The sequence below is a fragment of the Anopheles nili genome, chromosome 3 (genome assembly GCF_943737925.1).
Source record: "Anopheles nili chromosome 3, idAnoNiliSN_F5_01, whole genome shotgun sequence".
Classification (NCBI taxonomy): Eukaryota; Metazoa; Arthropoda; class Insecta; order Diptera; family Culicidae; genus Anopheles; species Anopheles nili.
The window spans coordinates 70,396,383-70,412,999 of NC_071292.1; positions in this window are offsets into that span (position 1 = coordinate 70,396,383).

The window sequence follows — 16,617 nt, forward strand, 5'->3', positions numbered from 1 at the left end:
GCCGATAATCGCCGCACCCTTCGCTAGGTGGCCCAGCTGGGCACGTGTCTGGGTTTGATTGGAAACAAAAGCACGCGCCCAAGACACGCGAGGGAAAAACAGGGAAGAAAGAAAGCATTTGGTACGGATTTTCGATTATGTGGAGTGTAAGTTTATCATTTCCTTTATTTGACACGTAATGACGACGGTGCCTGGGATCGTTTATTTTGTCGCCTGTTTCGTTAGCTTGGTGGGTGATTTTAAATGTATTCGATTCACATTCAGCCTTTACAGACATTGGGTGATATTGCGTTCCCTGCAGAAGCACAACAAATGGCTACTTTGATTCTAAAAGTGGTATGAAAAATGACATCAAAAGTTGAAGCTTTCAACGCACGTCTATACACGAGTTTCAGTTTGATTCGTTTGATTTAAAAATAGTTCCAAATCTCATTTGACCGATTTTTGTAATAACTGTGAAATCGTCCACCCAATTGCTTCATTTTGGAAGTAATACCACGATACCGGTTCGACATGCATCACCTATCAGCACGATTTCGGTAAAAACAACAAACGGAAGTCCGTCGCAAGATTTCTCCCTCGCCCTATCCGTTTCCGTTCGCGTTTCTTTCACAAACCCTTTTGAAAGCAAACCCCGAATGCGGTGCGGTCACAAAATCCCTGACTCATGGCTAGAGCTTCTCGGCAACGCCGTGAGCTTGTGTGGTCACCCTTTCCGTAGAGCAAAACCAACCAAATTCCAACCCGGAATCGGACCGACCGAGGCAAGGTGAATAAGACGTCGTTTATCCTGATTTTCCACGCACGAGCAAAAGGGGTTTCCGTCTGATTCCGACCCACCGAGCGCTTTTTGGGTGTATTTATATCAGCCACTGCATTCGACAGTGTTGCACCAACAGACACAGGCACCCATACACACCCGTGCACCAATTGCTTCCATGCCCCGTGGGGGTTCCTCGCGATGATGAATGCACGGTTGGGAATTCGCCGAAAAGGAGCTCCGTGCGTTTTGGAGGGAAGTTTGTGTGTTTCGTACACCGCACGCACATATGTGTATGTGCACCTTAACAACCGTGTCCGTGTGCGTGCATCCCCCGGTTTCCCGGTGGTCCTTCCGGTGGGCAAATTTAACCCCTTTGGCTTGAGCCGCTCGCTCGAGCGAACAACGGTCCGACAGGAAGGCGAACCCGTCTCGTGCCGGGTCCGTTCGCAAGGTGATAAATAATTTTTAATAATGGGAGGGAAATTTGTCAATAAGATGCTTTGCGCCATTTATTTGCAGCTGGTGTCGCGTGCGCGCTGGTTGGTGCAGGGGTCCTGGGAGACGGATCGTTATGCTACTGGTATGCGACTGGATAAATATTGGCAAAAAGGACATCCGATGGAAGGGACGAGCAAGCATTGTTGAAATAGTTGACCGTGGGTGTTGACACGAGCAAGCGTTTTTCGAAGGGAGCGTTCCAGGGGTGTGGAAAACCATTCAAAACACAAACTTTAAAACTTTTCCAAGGGTTCAAACAATCAGGAAGGGAAATAAGTGTACGAACTTTCACTCCACATGAACGATTGTTTCACGAACGTTTTGATGGAAAACACATTTCATGAACCTTCGCTAGGTTGTGTAATATAAATGGGCAAGCAAAAAAACACAGGCCAGTTCCTTTCCAATTAACGTACCCATATCGACGCTTTTTCAACTCCCTGGCAGCCCGGTCATTTTGCACAACGTCAACCGAAGCGAATGCGTCCCCACCAGCTCGAACAGCAGGACGCGTGTGATTGACATTGGTGACCGGTGAAGCTGAAGCTGCAAAGCGGCATGCATGTTTGCGCATTTTAAAAAGGCACATCTCACCACCGTCCGACCTTCACCCACCCACATGAGGTTCGCTCGGTTCGCTTTATCCTATTTATCCATCGATTCCGTCGGTGCCCTGAGGGAGGCAACGCGACCACCACAGCAGCACGAAAGCGTCGAGCTCCTAAATCATCGAGCACTTTCGCCAATCCGAAGCCTCCAAGGAGCAATAGCGAAACGGAATTGAAAATGCTCCCACCGCTGAAGGAAAGAGTGAAATGTGAGGAGATGAAAAATGGAAAAAAAGAACAGAAGATATGCCAGTAGCGAGATGGACACGACTCATGCATGGATACGTCCCGGTGTCCCGAAAGTGCGTATGTAGGCGTCCCCGGCTAGCTGGAGGACACGGTTTGCTGGCACACAGGATAATACCTTCCCCGAATGGGCTAACTGACGGCCGGATGGATGGACGGATGGACGGGCTGATGGTGCTGGTAAATCAAAAATGCTCCCACAGGAATTACGCACAATGACGGAGCTGGCAGTCGAGTGTCGTTATGTCGACCGCGACGGGGACGCGTCCGTCAGGACATCGCCTGCGTTCTGCCCGTGCGGAGCTCTTGTGACACGACGTCACAACTCGAGGGAAATAGAGAGAGCGAGAGAGAGAGAGAGAGGTGCAAGGAAAAAAAACACACTCACACACGCACGAGGACACATAGCTCGGGGAAATCCACTCAACCCGACCGGTGGCCTGAGATGTCTTCACGTTCTCCAAGCGAAGCTGTGGAGGCTGTCGGCGGTCCCTTATCGGTTTTATTTACTGCCAATATGTTGACTGACGTATCGATTTCGGCAGGCAAGTGAATCATCCTCAATCCGCTTCACCCGGAACGGAGGATCCAACCGGGACAGGGCAACCATTTACACTCGTCCGCTCTCTCTCTCTCTGCGTTGGATGTCGTTGGATGATGGAAAACGGGGGCTTTTGTGCAGTGCCGCCAATCGTCTAGACCCGGTGTGCTTAGTGCGAAAAGTAGTAAAAAAATAAGAACGTTCGAAAAACGTAACCCAAGAAAAGGATTTAGAGCGTGAAGTAGCAGTCCTGGGTGAGTGACTTTCGACTTTGCCAATTGTTAGTGTTGGTTGCTTCGGCTGGGGTTGGCGAAGAAATAAATCTCTCCTCAAACACCTCGACGAACGATCGAACTGCATCGGTGGGTGCGATAGAAGTGAAGGTGGAAGCGAGTGATAACGAGCGGGAGGTTGCGTAATATATTTTTGGCAGACGCGATGTATCGCCTTAGAAGGGTTCCCTTTTTTGGTGGCTGAAATGCAGCCAGTTGGTGTCTTGGAAGCGTATCTGCATGCACTTAAGTGGTTTATATTTGACCTTAAAGTTGGTTCTGTTATATTTTCTTTAGAAAACAGAAACGAACCGCCTTGTGTGAATACTATCAAGGCCAACTTGTGACTTTATTGGATGTTTGTGAATATGAACACGTAATCAAAGTTGGTTTTATCTCTTTCTATGTCCACGCTTATCTACTGTTGCTGGGCGAAATGAAACCGAAATGCCAATCAAACCAACTGTCTTCCCACGAGGATGACGATCGTAAGGCTTTAATTGCGTTTGATCCTTCCCAACACGCCCTTTCCCTGGCACATACGAATTCCATCCGAGTTCAGGGGGAACCTGTCCAACCTGCGTTGTGGTCCACCGGTGCTGGGGATCGACTCCCAGGGGATCAATTGGAAAGCGGTACAATTTTAATCTAGTTGCAACAAAAGCCCGGAACCGACGAGGGAGCAAGTATCTACCCTATTCGAGCCGTAGTGTTCGTTTGTTTACGCTGGCTAGGTGCGCCGGTTCTCGATTATAAAATTGCCCAGACATTCATTTACCGCCTGCTGGCCTCCTCGGGCTCCAGCATCCCAACCCACCCTCGGAGGGTGATTGAGGAATGAAAAATCGAACGGAAAGAAATTAAGGAATGCTTCGTCCCGGGCGTGGGTCCGCACGCGGAATGTGTTTCCACCCGGGGTCTTAAATTGCACCGGGCACATTAATGTCGTTTCGCTATGGCCCCGGACCCGGAGGGGTGAGAATGCCACATGTTTAATCGGCACGAATGAACGCAAACTCGCAGCAACAGGACGAGCGGTCGGGATGGATGGATGGGTTTTAAAATGCGCCACTTCTTAGGTTCCACCGCCCGCGTTGGATGGCGACTGAAGCAGCACTTGGTGGAAGAAATAAATTGGCGCTTTCCGGAGGATGGTTGGAAAAGTTGCGCTCCAATGTCAGGGGCGAACTTTTCGAGCAAAGGAGCATTTGTTTCTCGTCCCGACAGCCGGACCCTCCCGTTTTCGCAGACGCGGATCTCGAACGAGACCGGGCTAATGATGCGAAAGGTGCTAGGTGCCGGGAAAGTCGAACCAGAGTGGTCCGAGAAAGCGATTCGTTCTTTGTCTGGTGCGAAAATGTACCGCAAGCAACAGGCTCCTGAAGGGATAATGGCTGCTTCTAGGACGGACAAGGGAGTAAGCTACTCGGTGAATGTTGAGCAGAATTATTCGTGTTTCTGAACTCATTTCTGCTACAATAAATTTACTATATTTATAAGATAGAGCGGTCGTTAATGTACTGATTTGCAACATCGATCGCTTTATTTGATCATCTAGTTTTGCTTAAGTCATGGGGGTTCTTATCATCCAAGTAGCCATTGGCATCTTGAACTGGATGGGAATAATTTACCTGTATGTGGCAGCCATTTTGAACTGTTTTGTGAATAGTATTCTATGGCATATTGTGTGTAATAATGTTGATTTTATGACTTTACAAATTACTTACCTAAGACAATAAGCATGATCTATTTTTTGTAGCGCTTTTTATAGTAGCAAAATTTTCATAAAAAAAGTTGAACAGTTTTGCCACACATTTCTTGAACTGCCTGGGTTTCCTTGAGCCACATTTGCCTAAGCATCCCTTTTCCGCCATTTCCGCGAGTTCCCGGCGAACAATTAAATCCCCTCAAAAGTTAATTTTTACGTTTATTATTTCAAACGTACAAACCATCCCGAGATAAAGCGCATTGCACGTGGGACGGAGCGCGCAAAACTACGCCAAGCCTCGCCAGCACGATCATGATGAGGGCCCGACAATAAAAACTAATTTATTCCGCCGCGACTCCAGTTCATCAGATGCCCACTTGTCGTAGTGCGAGAGCATGATTTTAGGTAATTCCCGTGTTATGCATCTTGATTGTTCTTGGGTGGGACAAAAAAGCGCGAGCGCCAGAAGGAAGAGGAAAAAGAAACACTCACTCACTAAACCACATTTAGGCGCAGGAGGAAAAAAGCAAACCAACAGCAAAAGAAAACAGGAAAGAAAAAAGCGTGAGTTGACGGAAGCACAGCAAAAAAAAAAAGAAATGTTATCCCCCTGGGTGGATATTTTCCGCATTTGTATGCATGCGCGCCCGTTGTGTCCCGGATGGGTGATGATGGTGGTGGCGCCTTTTTTTATTGCATTTAAATTTCCACTCGCTGGCGCACTCGCTCGCGCGAGCCGTAATTTTTAATTCAACAACAAACGTTGATTACGCTAAATGAACTCTGTAAAGGTGGGACGTGGTGCTCGCACTGCGCGAGGGTGCCCGTTCTAGTGCCGTTCTAGGGTCGGGTTTCCGGACACCCACGGGTGTGAGGGCGAATTGTTTCCTTCGACCCAGGGTGCCTGGTTTTTTTAGAGGCCCACCGCAGCAAAAAGACCACGACCAGCTGGGAGAGTGGGCAATAAGCGAAAAACAGAAAGAAAAATAAATCTCCATTGCTCCAAAATAATGAAACTGATAATTCTAATACTCATTACGGGCGAACAATTCGGGGCCAGCTTTTTGGGGTGGCGCACGAGCGGGAACCGATAAGGATAAATGGGACCGCGGGCGTGTTGAAAGCGGAAACGGAAAGCGAGTAAAACAACAACAACAACGAGAAGTAGCAAAAAAAAAAAGGCTCACACGAACGGAAACACACACACACGTACACAACAATGTCCTTACTCACGCGCGTTACCTCCCGTGGGCTTCGTGTCCTTACCGCACGAGCGAAGGTCGTTGCCACGGGACGCAAGCGGAACGCCGGTGGTTCACGCACAAGGACCTCGCCAGGACTCACGCCGCAGCGAATGTCGCGGCCCTAATTATGGCGTATAAAACACATGGCGCGGGAATACAATTAACTTTGCCCCCGCCTTTCCGCGTGCCGTTGCGAACCTGTCGGTGAGTTACTGCATCTGGGCGAATGGTTCGATCCCTTGGCGGCGTTTCGCTGGTGAAGGTCCTTTCGGCATGGTGCGGGAAGGACGAAAACACGAGGCAACTGCCATTCCCTAGTGACAGAATATTTTGTTTAATTTCCTTCCGACCCCTCCCGGGGATGGCGTTGTTTTATTGCCATCTCGTTCGCACCTTGCTGGCGCACCCCACCGAGAAGGAGCCATTTTCCGACCTCCCGCCACCCTTTGGGAGGTGGTTCACCTTTCCGCGGTTGCCTTCCTGAGGGCGAGCTCGTAGTAACGAAAGAAATTAATCGCACCAACAACCGAAAGTGGCCATTCTCAGCGGTAGGTCACAGGTTAGATGATCGGCCGCACGCCACAACCACTGGCTCTTGCAACTCGGTGAAAATGGATGATCTCGAACGTGTGGCCATTCGCGCACGGGAGTGCGAGACAAAAGCAAAGGCAAAAAAAAAAACAAAGATCCGGCGGAAGCAACCCGATCCGGTCTGGTGCCGGCCGGGCAATCGGTGCGTATTAATATTTAATGAGCAGTGGAGTCCTGATTTTTTGCATAATGAATAAATAAACAAATACGCTGCTCTTTCTTGCCTGCGGTGTGCCCGAAAGGACGATTGCCGCAGGCCCGTTTTATGGGTGTGATTCAGTGAATGGGAGACTTTCTTGGAGCTCTCGCTTTTTGGCTGCACGCATTTGAAGGATTTGTATCGAACGAGGGTGATGGAAATGAGCAGTGGCGTATGTTTTGATGCAGCACGTAAAAGTGAAAAATATTGAAATAAATTACACGGATGGTATATATGCGTTATCTGTTGAAAGAAAGCCATAAACGTGTATCCTGGCGATGCAACGGGCAAGCGACTATATACACTTTTACGTCTTTTAAGGATATTTCACGTGTACGAAAAGAGCCTTCCCCATCGCGTACATTTTGCTTCATTCACCTGCTGATACACGAGCCAGGATAGTTTTCGGTAGCAAAGTTAGCCCAACTATTCCCTCCGGCAGCAAGTCCTTGCGAAACGCTACGTCGCGTTCGCCCAAAACGGGGAATGATTTTAAATTTTATTTCGCACATCAACCTCAAGCGCGCCTGTAACAGGCAACATTTGCAGCGCTAACCTAGAAATGCGCTTACTTCCGGTCACTTTGTTGCCTTGCGAGAGGTAACGAAAAAAAAAAACCGAAGAGTGTAGATTTAAATCGAGTTACGAGTGAAAAGTTTGTTTCTCCTTTTTTTGTTTTGGCTCGCTCGAGAGCGCGTTTCGATGTGGTGGAAATTTGGAAGCGCGATCCCCTTTTTGCGCGTGTTGCAGGATACGAAATGAAACGTAAAACGCAAACGTATCCAAGCAGGCACATCTCGCTGCACGAGGGTCAGTGGGTTGGGTGAGTTTATTTAGAACCCATCAACAAACGACGACGTGGATGCACTGAAGCACCTGTGTGTATGGGTGTGTATGTGTGTGTGTTTTTTTCCGCTTCCTGCGCAGGTTGCTATGATGGACGGCGTGTTTACTTTGGCTCGATGGATGAGTTTTATCTGAAGGGAAACTTATGGCGGCAACAAACTAGGGAGCACGTTTTGTGTGGCATTGCACAAGGGAAAAGAAAGCTAAATTGAAACGAAACCAACTCGCTATGGTATTTTTTCGGGCTAGAATAATATAATACACAATCTTTCCGGCTAATTGTAGCATAGTTCTCAGAGGATTGCAATTTAAAGCCTTATTACATGCATGCTGCATGTGTAATGGCTGATAACTGAGTGCGGCTAATTACATTTGTTTAGATATTTTCCCAGGACCATCAACGATAGGGCAAAAAACAACCCCTATCAACAAGGAATGGGTTGGCTTGCGGTAGCGATTCCTCGAAAAACTTAAACCAAACCAGCAGGACATTCCACAGCACCCTCATGATCGTCGAACATCGAGTGATCGAGTTTCTCGTGGGTTCTCACGTGATCTGACCGGCCAGCTGTTTTTGAAACCTTCCCACATTCCATCATCGGTCGCATTCGTGTTCCATCAAGGGGGTGCCATACTGGCCATCGTATTTGTTACCAAGTTCTGTTGCAACGTGACGCCTTCGGGACATCTGGCAAATCAGAAGGCGATTATGCGTCCTTGTAGTGAGGGAAAACAACCCAGCCAAACTGCGACGGTTTCGAAATGAGATGAAAACCTACATCGAACACATAACACACGGATGTCTAGCCGTCGAGCAGCGGTTGCATACCTTTTGACCGTGAAATTAACCGCATCATTTAAACGCACGCACCGTGGCTGCAATGAAGCGGCGGGACAGTTCGGACAAAAAACTCGGACCCGTCCAAAACGGAAACTTATTTCGCCGGAAAATTGATAGTTTACCGACATTCGATAATTGCGGTGGTTATTGCTGTGACCGTGATCGTCGGGTTCTGGGCGCCCTTACCGCATTGTCCACCAGGGTCGTCAGGGCAAACAATTGGCGTTAACGTTGCGTGAGGGCGCAAAGAAATTGTGCCTTTTTTTTTGTTCTTCCTTCATGGGAAGCATTACATTAACGGAAAGTCATATGAAATTGGGCTTCGTTTGGGAAAAGTCGTTCGTATTTCATTGGAGGAAAATGCTTTGTTGTAATGCCGCAGATTAATCTATTTGATTTATATAGCTTTCGATTTTTGTACTGCATTATTATTGGATAAAAACAAGAATATTTCGTAAGCTCTAAAGCAAAATAAACAGGCCCTTTGGCTTTCCCTAAAAGAACTGAGTATTTTTCTGGAGCTCAATACTGGATGGTATAATTAATTTTAGTAAAATTTACAACTCAGACACAAACCAGACAACAGCTTGCTTTATGGCCAACCAAGCAACCTACATAAAAAAGATTACTTTTCCAAGTTCAAAGACCTCTTGTTCCCGTTGCTTTCCGTCACCCGATGCCAGCTCCTGACCAGCTGTAGCTGGCCAGTCGATCAGCACCCTACACCCTAGGCTCAAAATACGGCCCCGAAGGACACGCGAACAACGGGATGATGCAGGAAACCCCGCACGAAGGGACGAGACAGAGCACGCGGGAACCATAATATTTGAGCGACTGCAGAGAATGGAGTGAATCGAATCGGAACGGAACCGAACACGGCAAGGGGTCGCCAGGACATAGCGGTGCAGTTGACGCAATCGGGCGCACAACAACGGCAACAACAACAAAAAAGAAAAGGTGCAACCAGATGCAACAGCCGCGCCCGTGCGGAACCCGGAAAAGCAGGGCACACGCGCGAGGTCCTTTCCGCGTTTGTCGGGTCTCGTCGTTTTGTCGCATCCCGGGAGTGGCTTTTGCCACTTTGGTTGAGAGCCACCGGAGTGAAAGGCGAGCTGGTCGCTGAATATATCGGTACTTGATCGCGATAATGCGTAAGCGCGAGCAGCTTGCGTCGTCTGTGGCGGCTGTCGAGGACATGTGAGGCTCCTGAAGACGGGCCCACCGGTTAAAACCGGGCGGGATGGTGTCGGGTTACACTTGGCTGTTCGAGTAACGCCCAAAAACCAATCGCACCCAAGGACCGATTGTGTTTCGGGTCGGTTCCGTTACGATAGATCTCGGTGTTGCGAAGGGCAGATGGAATTCGGTGCCATAAATGGAACGGGAGGCGTTATATTTGGTGACACAACTCCAATCAGTTGCGTGATATTTGGGATATAAGATGTATGGAAAAGATCTTTTCGAAATTGTGCATAATACGAGATTCAAACTTGCACGTTAAAAGTTTGTATAACGATCGTGTGCAAATTACGTACACGCTTACCAGCATCAATCATTGCACACCGATCATTCAATAACGACAACAAGCCCTCTGCTGTCCTTTTAATAGCTTTCGAAAACGTTGGATACGGTTGACCTACGAGCACACACACAAACACGAAATAAGCTCCGGCGAAGCAAGCAAGCGGAATGAAAATTCGATCAATAGGATCATGCTCCGGTCGATTGCAATTTGGCACGCTTCGGTCTACCCCCTGGGGCCACAAAAAATAATCCCAATCGCGGCATACCTTTTTTTTTCGTCTACCGGGTGTGCCTGGAAAAGGACGCGACTTGATGAGCGGATCCCGTGCGGAACCCCGGATGTAACATGTTTGGGTGTTACCGACCCTTGCATCGTCAGCTGGCCCTTCATCGAAAGGCACGGCAAAACCGGAATCCTTCCGAGCCATCTGAGAGCACCCGAAAAACGGGAATCCTGTGTGTGTGTTGGCTTCGTTATTAATGAAAATCTATTAGGATGTGTAATTATGTAAATATGCCGCCTGAAGTAACGCTACACTAGCGACCCTTCCCTGAGTCTTGTCCTTGTTTTTGTGTCTCTTTCTCTCTCCCATTCGCACACGGAAGCGATCCTTTTGCGCACAGCTTCGATGGCACGTTCGAGATTTTAATGTCCGTGTTTGTCCGTGTGCCGCCAAACGGAACCACGGAAGGATGCGCGACCAGGCTAACGGGACGACCGAACGGGTGTCGCATCCTTATTTACGGCTCAGCTTCGTATTCTTTCCTCGCCATATGGAAATATTGATCTTCGTTATTCGATCTTTCTGCACACGCTCTCATCCCCAGCTGGCTCCGTGGCTAACGAAGGAAGGCTTAGGCTGGTGAGCTTTCTCCGTCTGTCGGGACAGCACCGTGTCCAGTCGTCCCCGACGTCGGTTGGGTTTGTGTTGCGTCTGGACGGCATGAATAATGTGATCAATTAAGTTATTACACTGATTGGAAGCCGGTTCTGGTCCGCTCCGACAAGGGCTCTGGCTCGACTAAGGGTTGTCGGTGGGGTTGGCAAGTGTGATTTATTTAAGTGCGTAGTTTTAGCTCCTTACGCCGGGCTGTAATTGATTGTGATGAATCAATCACTGGCCTAAGTAGGTGCTGTGTAAATAGCTGTCCGCATGGTGGATGCATTTTTAATACATTCCGTGGTAATAACCCTCGAAGGGCAACATCTTTCCGGAAGGCACATATGAGCACGTTCCACAAATCCGTACATAAAGCAAGATTACAGTGAGCCAGCGAGAGGCTAATTGAGTGGTGGAACAGAAACAGATAGGCTTCGTGTGTGGCGTATTGTATGAGATTAGCAGTTTGCATGCATACTTAGACGCCTATCGGTTTAATTTCTGGTACACTTTTATGATTTTTATGACAAGAGGAATGGTGTTGATTAATTAGTAACTTCATGTACAATATCGCAAATGAATGCCATAAGATTCATCTTAAATTTCAGATGGAGATATTTTTTTTAATGAGATGGTTGTTTAATGACGATGTCTTTTTCCAATTTTTATAACTAGGACACTGAGCATCGTCGGATAGTGCAGTTCATTTGCCAGATGTCTGCACCTCGTAGCGTAGATTTACATCCGTGAAAAACTGTTCAATATCCTTGCGCTGAGCACTGTTTCAGCTTCTCTACCAACTCGATAGCATGCAGCGATCACGTGCAATGGAAATTAAAAACAAAGCACTCAAAACCCAGTCACCACGTCTCGATAAAACCAAGGCCACACCATTGCGCGTATCACAGTGCCCAATCACCAGCGTCCAGAGGGAAAATGCTATGTCAAAGGTCGTTAAAATATTTTCCCAAACCCGGGTTGCCCGTGGACCGAGCAGAACGGTCATTTTTATCCTACCTTTTGTCTCGTTAGCCCGGGCAACCCCGGGTAAGCTCTGGTAACCACAGTTAAGATCACTCCCCGCGTGCGGCAGTAAAGATTGAGACGTCTGCGGGCGAATGTAGTTTTACATAAATGGCCCGCTCGTCCGGCTTGGGCAGCGTGCACTCAGGACCACCGTCCCTTAGTGGCCGTTCGCCGTTTTGGGTTCCGGTGGTGTAAATGTAATTCAACACATGGCTGAATTTTTATGAGCTGCAGCACGAAGCCGAACCCTACCGGGAAGCCAGCGAACGGTGCTGACCCAGACAAACTGGAAAATGGATTGGCCACTGACCACCGTCCGCTGACCAGGCTGACCAGGCAGTGTCCTTCTTGCAAGGGTGGGTGCCTGCGTGCGTGCGTGCGTTCGTTTCCAGCGGTGTAGATGAAGTCCTTCCACCGTCACCGAGCGACGATAACGCGCCCGGTGATAAACAAGCACCCGAACGATGATGACCGTTCGGTCGGGTTGTTAGTGTCCTTTTTTCTGGTTTTCCCTCTGGTTGTCTCCCTCGTGGCAATGGGACGCATCGAATGAGCTGCACTTTTTACGCAACGAAACTTGCGCTCCACCGAGGCGAGGGGTTGTTCTCAAATGAACAAGGAGTGGCAAGGGATACCAAAAAAAAAAAAACTCATACGCACCCATATAGAAATTGCGCTAAAAAAGAGAGCAAATGGAATTGTAAAGTGGTCCGAACCGTGTTGGTCCGACGGGGGAATTACATGTACCTTTTTATGACAAGTTAATGTACGCCGAAGGGGCAGATGAGGAGATTTACGGGAGTTGGACGAGGGAATGGCTGTGCCCTTGGACACGAGATCAATCGAACGGTTGGCGAAACCGGCAGGACCCAGAGGAGCGTGTGGACAGGCGAGCTGGTTTTAATAGGATTTTGGAAAATGTGACTTAAATAGACAATATTTCACCCCCGACAAGCCACCAAGTGTGTCCGGGCAGGCGGGATGGACACGGTGGTCATCAATTTATGATGGTAATTTTATAGCAAGCGGATGTTTCTGCCGGCAAATTGGCCCAGGAGGGTGACCTTCGGCTTTGGGTTTTGGATGCAAAATGCAACCTGGGAGCGGCCCAGCGTAACCATTACAGTGGAAGGCAAGATTTATTTCCTGTTTGCTGGTCCATGCAGCGTGGGGGAAATAGATTTGAATAAGATTTCGACCCTACAAAATTCGTTCTACGGGTAGATTTCCACATGTGGTGTAGAATGTTAATTTCAAAACAACGCCCCAGCCTAGAAAGCGTAGACAACTGTCATCGAATGTCGACCGAAAGGAATGTCGACTCGTCTACTACCACTAAGAGTCGACATTCGTCGTATTAATTATTTATGCAATGTTAATGGACCGCAAGTGGAGCCATTTCGCAGGGCAATCCCGACGGAACACTCATCCATTTATTTACCGTCTTTTTTCTTCTTCATACACCAGTAAAAGGATCTTTACGCAGAAAAGAGGGCGCGCAAGGATAAGCGCCATAAGAAATGCGACAAAATCTCGACACCTCGCTCGTAACAAGTGGCCAGTTAGTGTCCGGCCTGAGTGTGATAAATTAAAAACCTGCCAAACGCAAATCAAAACCGCACCGTCACACACATGAGCACACACACGGTCCTGTCGGTGTGGCACCCTCCAAAACTACCCTCGGAAAATGGGCCCGCCGGATGCGGAAGTACTTTGCGCTGTCACCTTGGACTGCTGTCCTGTGCAAAACTTCATACGCTCTCCCCAAACTACCGGTCTCTTGTACGCTCAACGGGATAATATATGACATTTCTCCGTCAGCCTCGTCGGTAGCGCTCTAACGCGGTGCCCAAATGTGTTAAATATTGTTACATCAGCTAACATCCATCGGTGCCGCCTCGCCGGAGACACTTTGGGAGCTCGGCATATCCTTGCCGTCGCTCGCGACGTAAAGATGGCCACGCCTCGTCTTGCACACACCGGCGCAACAAGGAAAAGCGGAAAGCAAGGACTCCGCATCGCCGGTGTAATATCGGTGATTAATGATTCTAGCACGGGTATCCCGGCGCGACTAGCGAGTGGAGAAAGTGGTCTTTTTCTCGCTTTCCCTAGCTCGCAACTTTCCCATTTTCCCCGTTCACATCCGCTACATGTGCACTCACGTGTCCGTACGTACTTATGGGTGGCATTTTAGAGGTTGCGCGAAACGAACATCACCGCGTCCGGTGGGATGCTGCAGTGGATTGTGTTTATTAAAAATTATACATGATTAATAGTGCCGTTGCGGTGTGGTACGCAGACGGAACCATCCATCCATCCGGCCGTTTTCCGTGCGGTTAAATACCTCCGCTCTTGGTGGGAGTGTCCCTCGCGAGATGGGTAATTTTTTTTTTCTCTCCATTTCGCCCCGTTACTGTGGCGAATTGTACCCGTCGCTGATTACACTTCCACCGCCCACACACACACACACGCCCAGGATGGAACCCGAATGGAGACGCCAGTAATAAAACTCACGTATGTGCCTCGACGGGGGAATGATGCGATGCTTTGAGAGCCACTTCCGAAGACGTCACACAATGAAGATTTGGCCAGCGTGTGCGAGCGGGAAATGGGTGAACTCACTTGTCGAATAACCGGGATAGGGAGATGGGAAAGTACGGGTTGGTAGCCCCCGCGGGAGAAGAGCAAGTAATGGATCTTGATCGGAGTTGTTCCGAGGTTTTTCCAACGCAAGGACATACCGCACCACCGTTTGCGGTTTCGGACCGGGGCGGATGTCTAGCAGCGTTTGTTTGCCGGCTTTTGATTGATGTCCCGGTGCGAGACGCCGAAATGGACGACGATGTTGGGATGCGAGGCCCACTCAGGAACCCTTTCTCCACTCCATAATTCGATGAGACGATCGTCGGCAGATCGAAGGATAGTGGGGGAAAGGAACCATCCATAAAATGTCAACCAGCAAAAGAGCACGAGAGAGAGAGAGAGTACGAAAGAACGCATGGTAAAAGGACACATTCGTTGTAATGTCAGCGAATGGGAAATCAGTGTCATTGAGTAGGTTTTTTTTATCTCCACACCCAGCACTGGGGATTATCCATAAGTGGCTGCACGAGCTAAACGATGTGAAATGGGTTTACAAAGTTGTTGAATATCCTTTTTTTGCCATAATGGAGAGGGGGACGCGCAATTTGTTTCACGTATCTACAAACGATTTCTATTGACGCAAAATTTTAATCTACAGGCTGATTTATCATCCCGAAAGAGAGATAAATTGTCTTTCAATTCGTCGCAGCAGTTGTGTTTTATGTGTTTCAAACATGGAAAATTGATAAAGAGCCACACTTTGGCAATGCAAACACATTGCAAGAGGTGCAACCAGTTGCCACCGGGACCGGGATCAGAAAGGGAATATTTTGCAACACGATGCGCCCCGAAGTGGGTGATATATCGGAAAAGTTATGTGTGATATGTAAATTGGTTGAAAGCGCCATGTCTACACTCCGGCAGCTCGCATTTGCTCACAAGTTTCGTCGTACAGCCCGGTTGATTGATCTTTTCATTCGGCCTTTATTGGGCGGCTGTGTGCGCAAGAGAGCAAGTTTAAATGCGTTTACCTTTTCCCGAATGTGTGCCGAAATCCCCCGTCGCAAAACGCAAGGACCATTTCAAGGAGCAAAAGTGAAGCAGTTAATGAAAGAGACACGGTGCCACGTATGCCGCATCATCCGGTCCTGTCCCGCGAGGGGTTGACGTTGCAAATTTATGTAAATGTATCCAATTGCGTTTGAATGCGTAATTTAATCTGGCGTACGGTGTATTTTAAAAAGGGCAGCAAACGAGGTTAAAGGTTCGGTAGGGATACGGCGGGATCAAATCCCGATACCAGGACGTCCTGCCGTGCCGGGGGAAAACCGGGAACCCGCCCGTCGTCAAAGTGGTAAATTTGAAAATGGGCTCTCCCGGTGGCGGGCATGCAGATCAGATGGAGGACGGTGGTTTTTGGTGGGTTAGAAACCCGCTCGAAGGCAGACAGGCAAGCGCCTCCTGTTCCCGTGCGGAGTGCGTACAGGTGGATACAAATAGGGTTTAAACTGCAACGCGATGCATGAATATTTTTGCATACGTAGCACCATTCAATTGACACTCCCGGTCGGTAATTTCCCTGTTGATGCTCGAAGGGCTATTGTTGTTTAATTTCGAACGGGTGCTTCGATTGTTTGTTCGCAACACTGTCGAACTCATTCGCATTTCAACCGAAGTAACTCGTATTTAACAGAACTGGGCGCTGATTGAACATGGGCCCTGATAAGAGTCGACAAGATGTTGTAAATTAGAGTTTCCCTATTTGAGCAAATTTGAACACGTTCCATCGAGTGACAGCTTATTGGCGCATTTACTTCTCGTGGCTGTCAATGTCATACTTATCAATACACGTCCGTAGTAGTTAGTAGAGAAGGCATCAGAATTTAAATTTGTTTGACATTTCGACTTGCAAGATAATGTACGCATTGAATGAAAAAAAACAAGCAAGGTTAGGTTTTTTAGCGGAATGTTTGAATGCTTTTCGATCTCAAACCCCCAATAGATGACCTTCATTTTTATTCCACAACCGGTTATGCAGATAGCGCTATCAACTGCACTAATAAAAATGTGTTCTCCACGTTGGGTGTCGTCGGTGCCGTTAAGAGACATCACCGCAAACATTACTGAGCAAATTGCGTGCGGCAATACTGGGCGACATCGATACACGCTTAGGCCACTTAACTGCATCGCGCGGGGTGTTTACTTAACAACCCTCACGCCAAGGGGATGGCTATAAAAGTAGATAC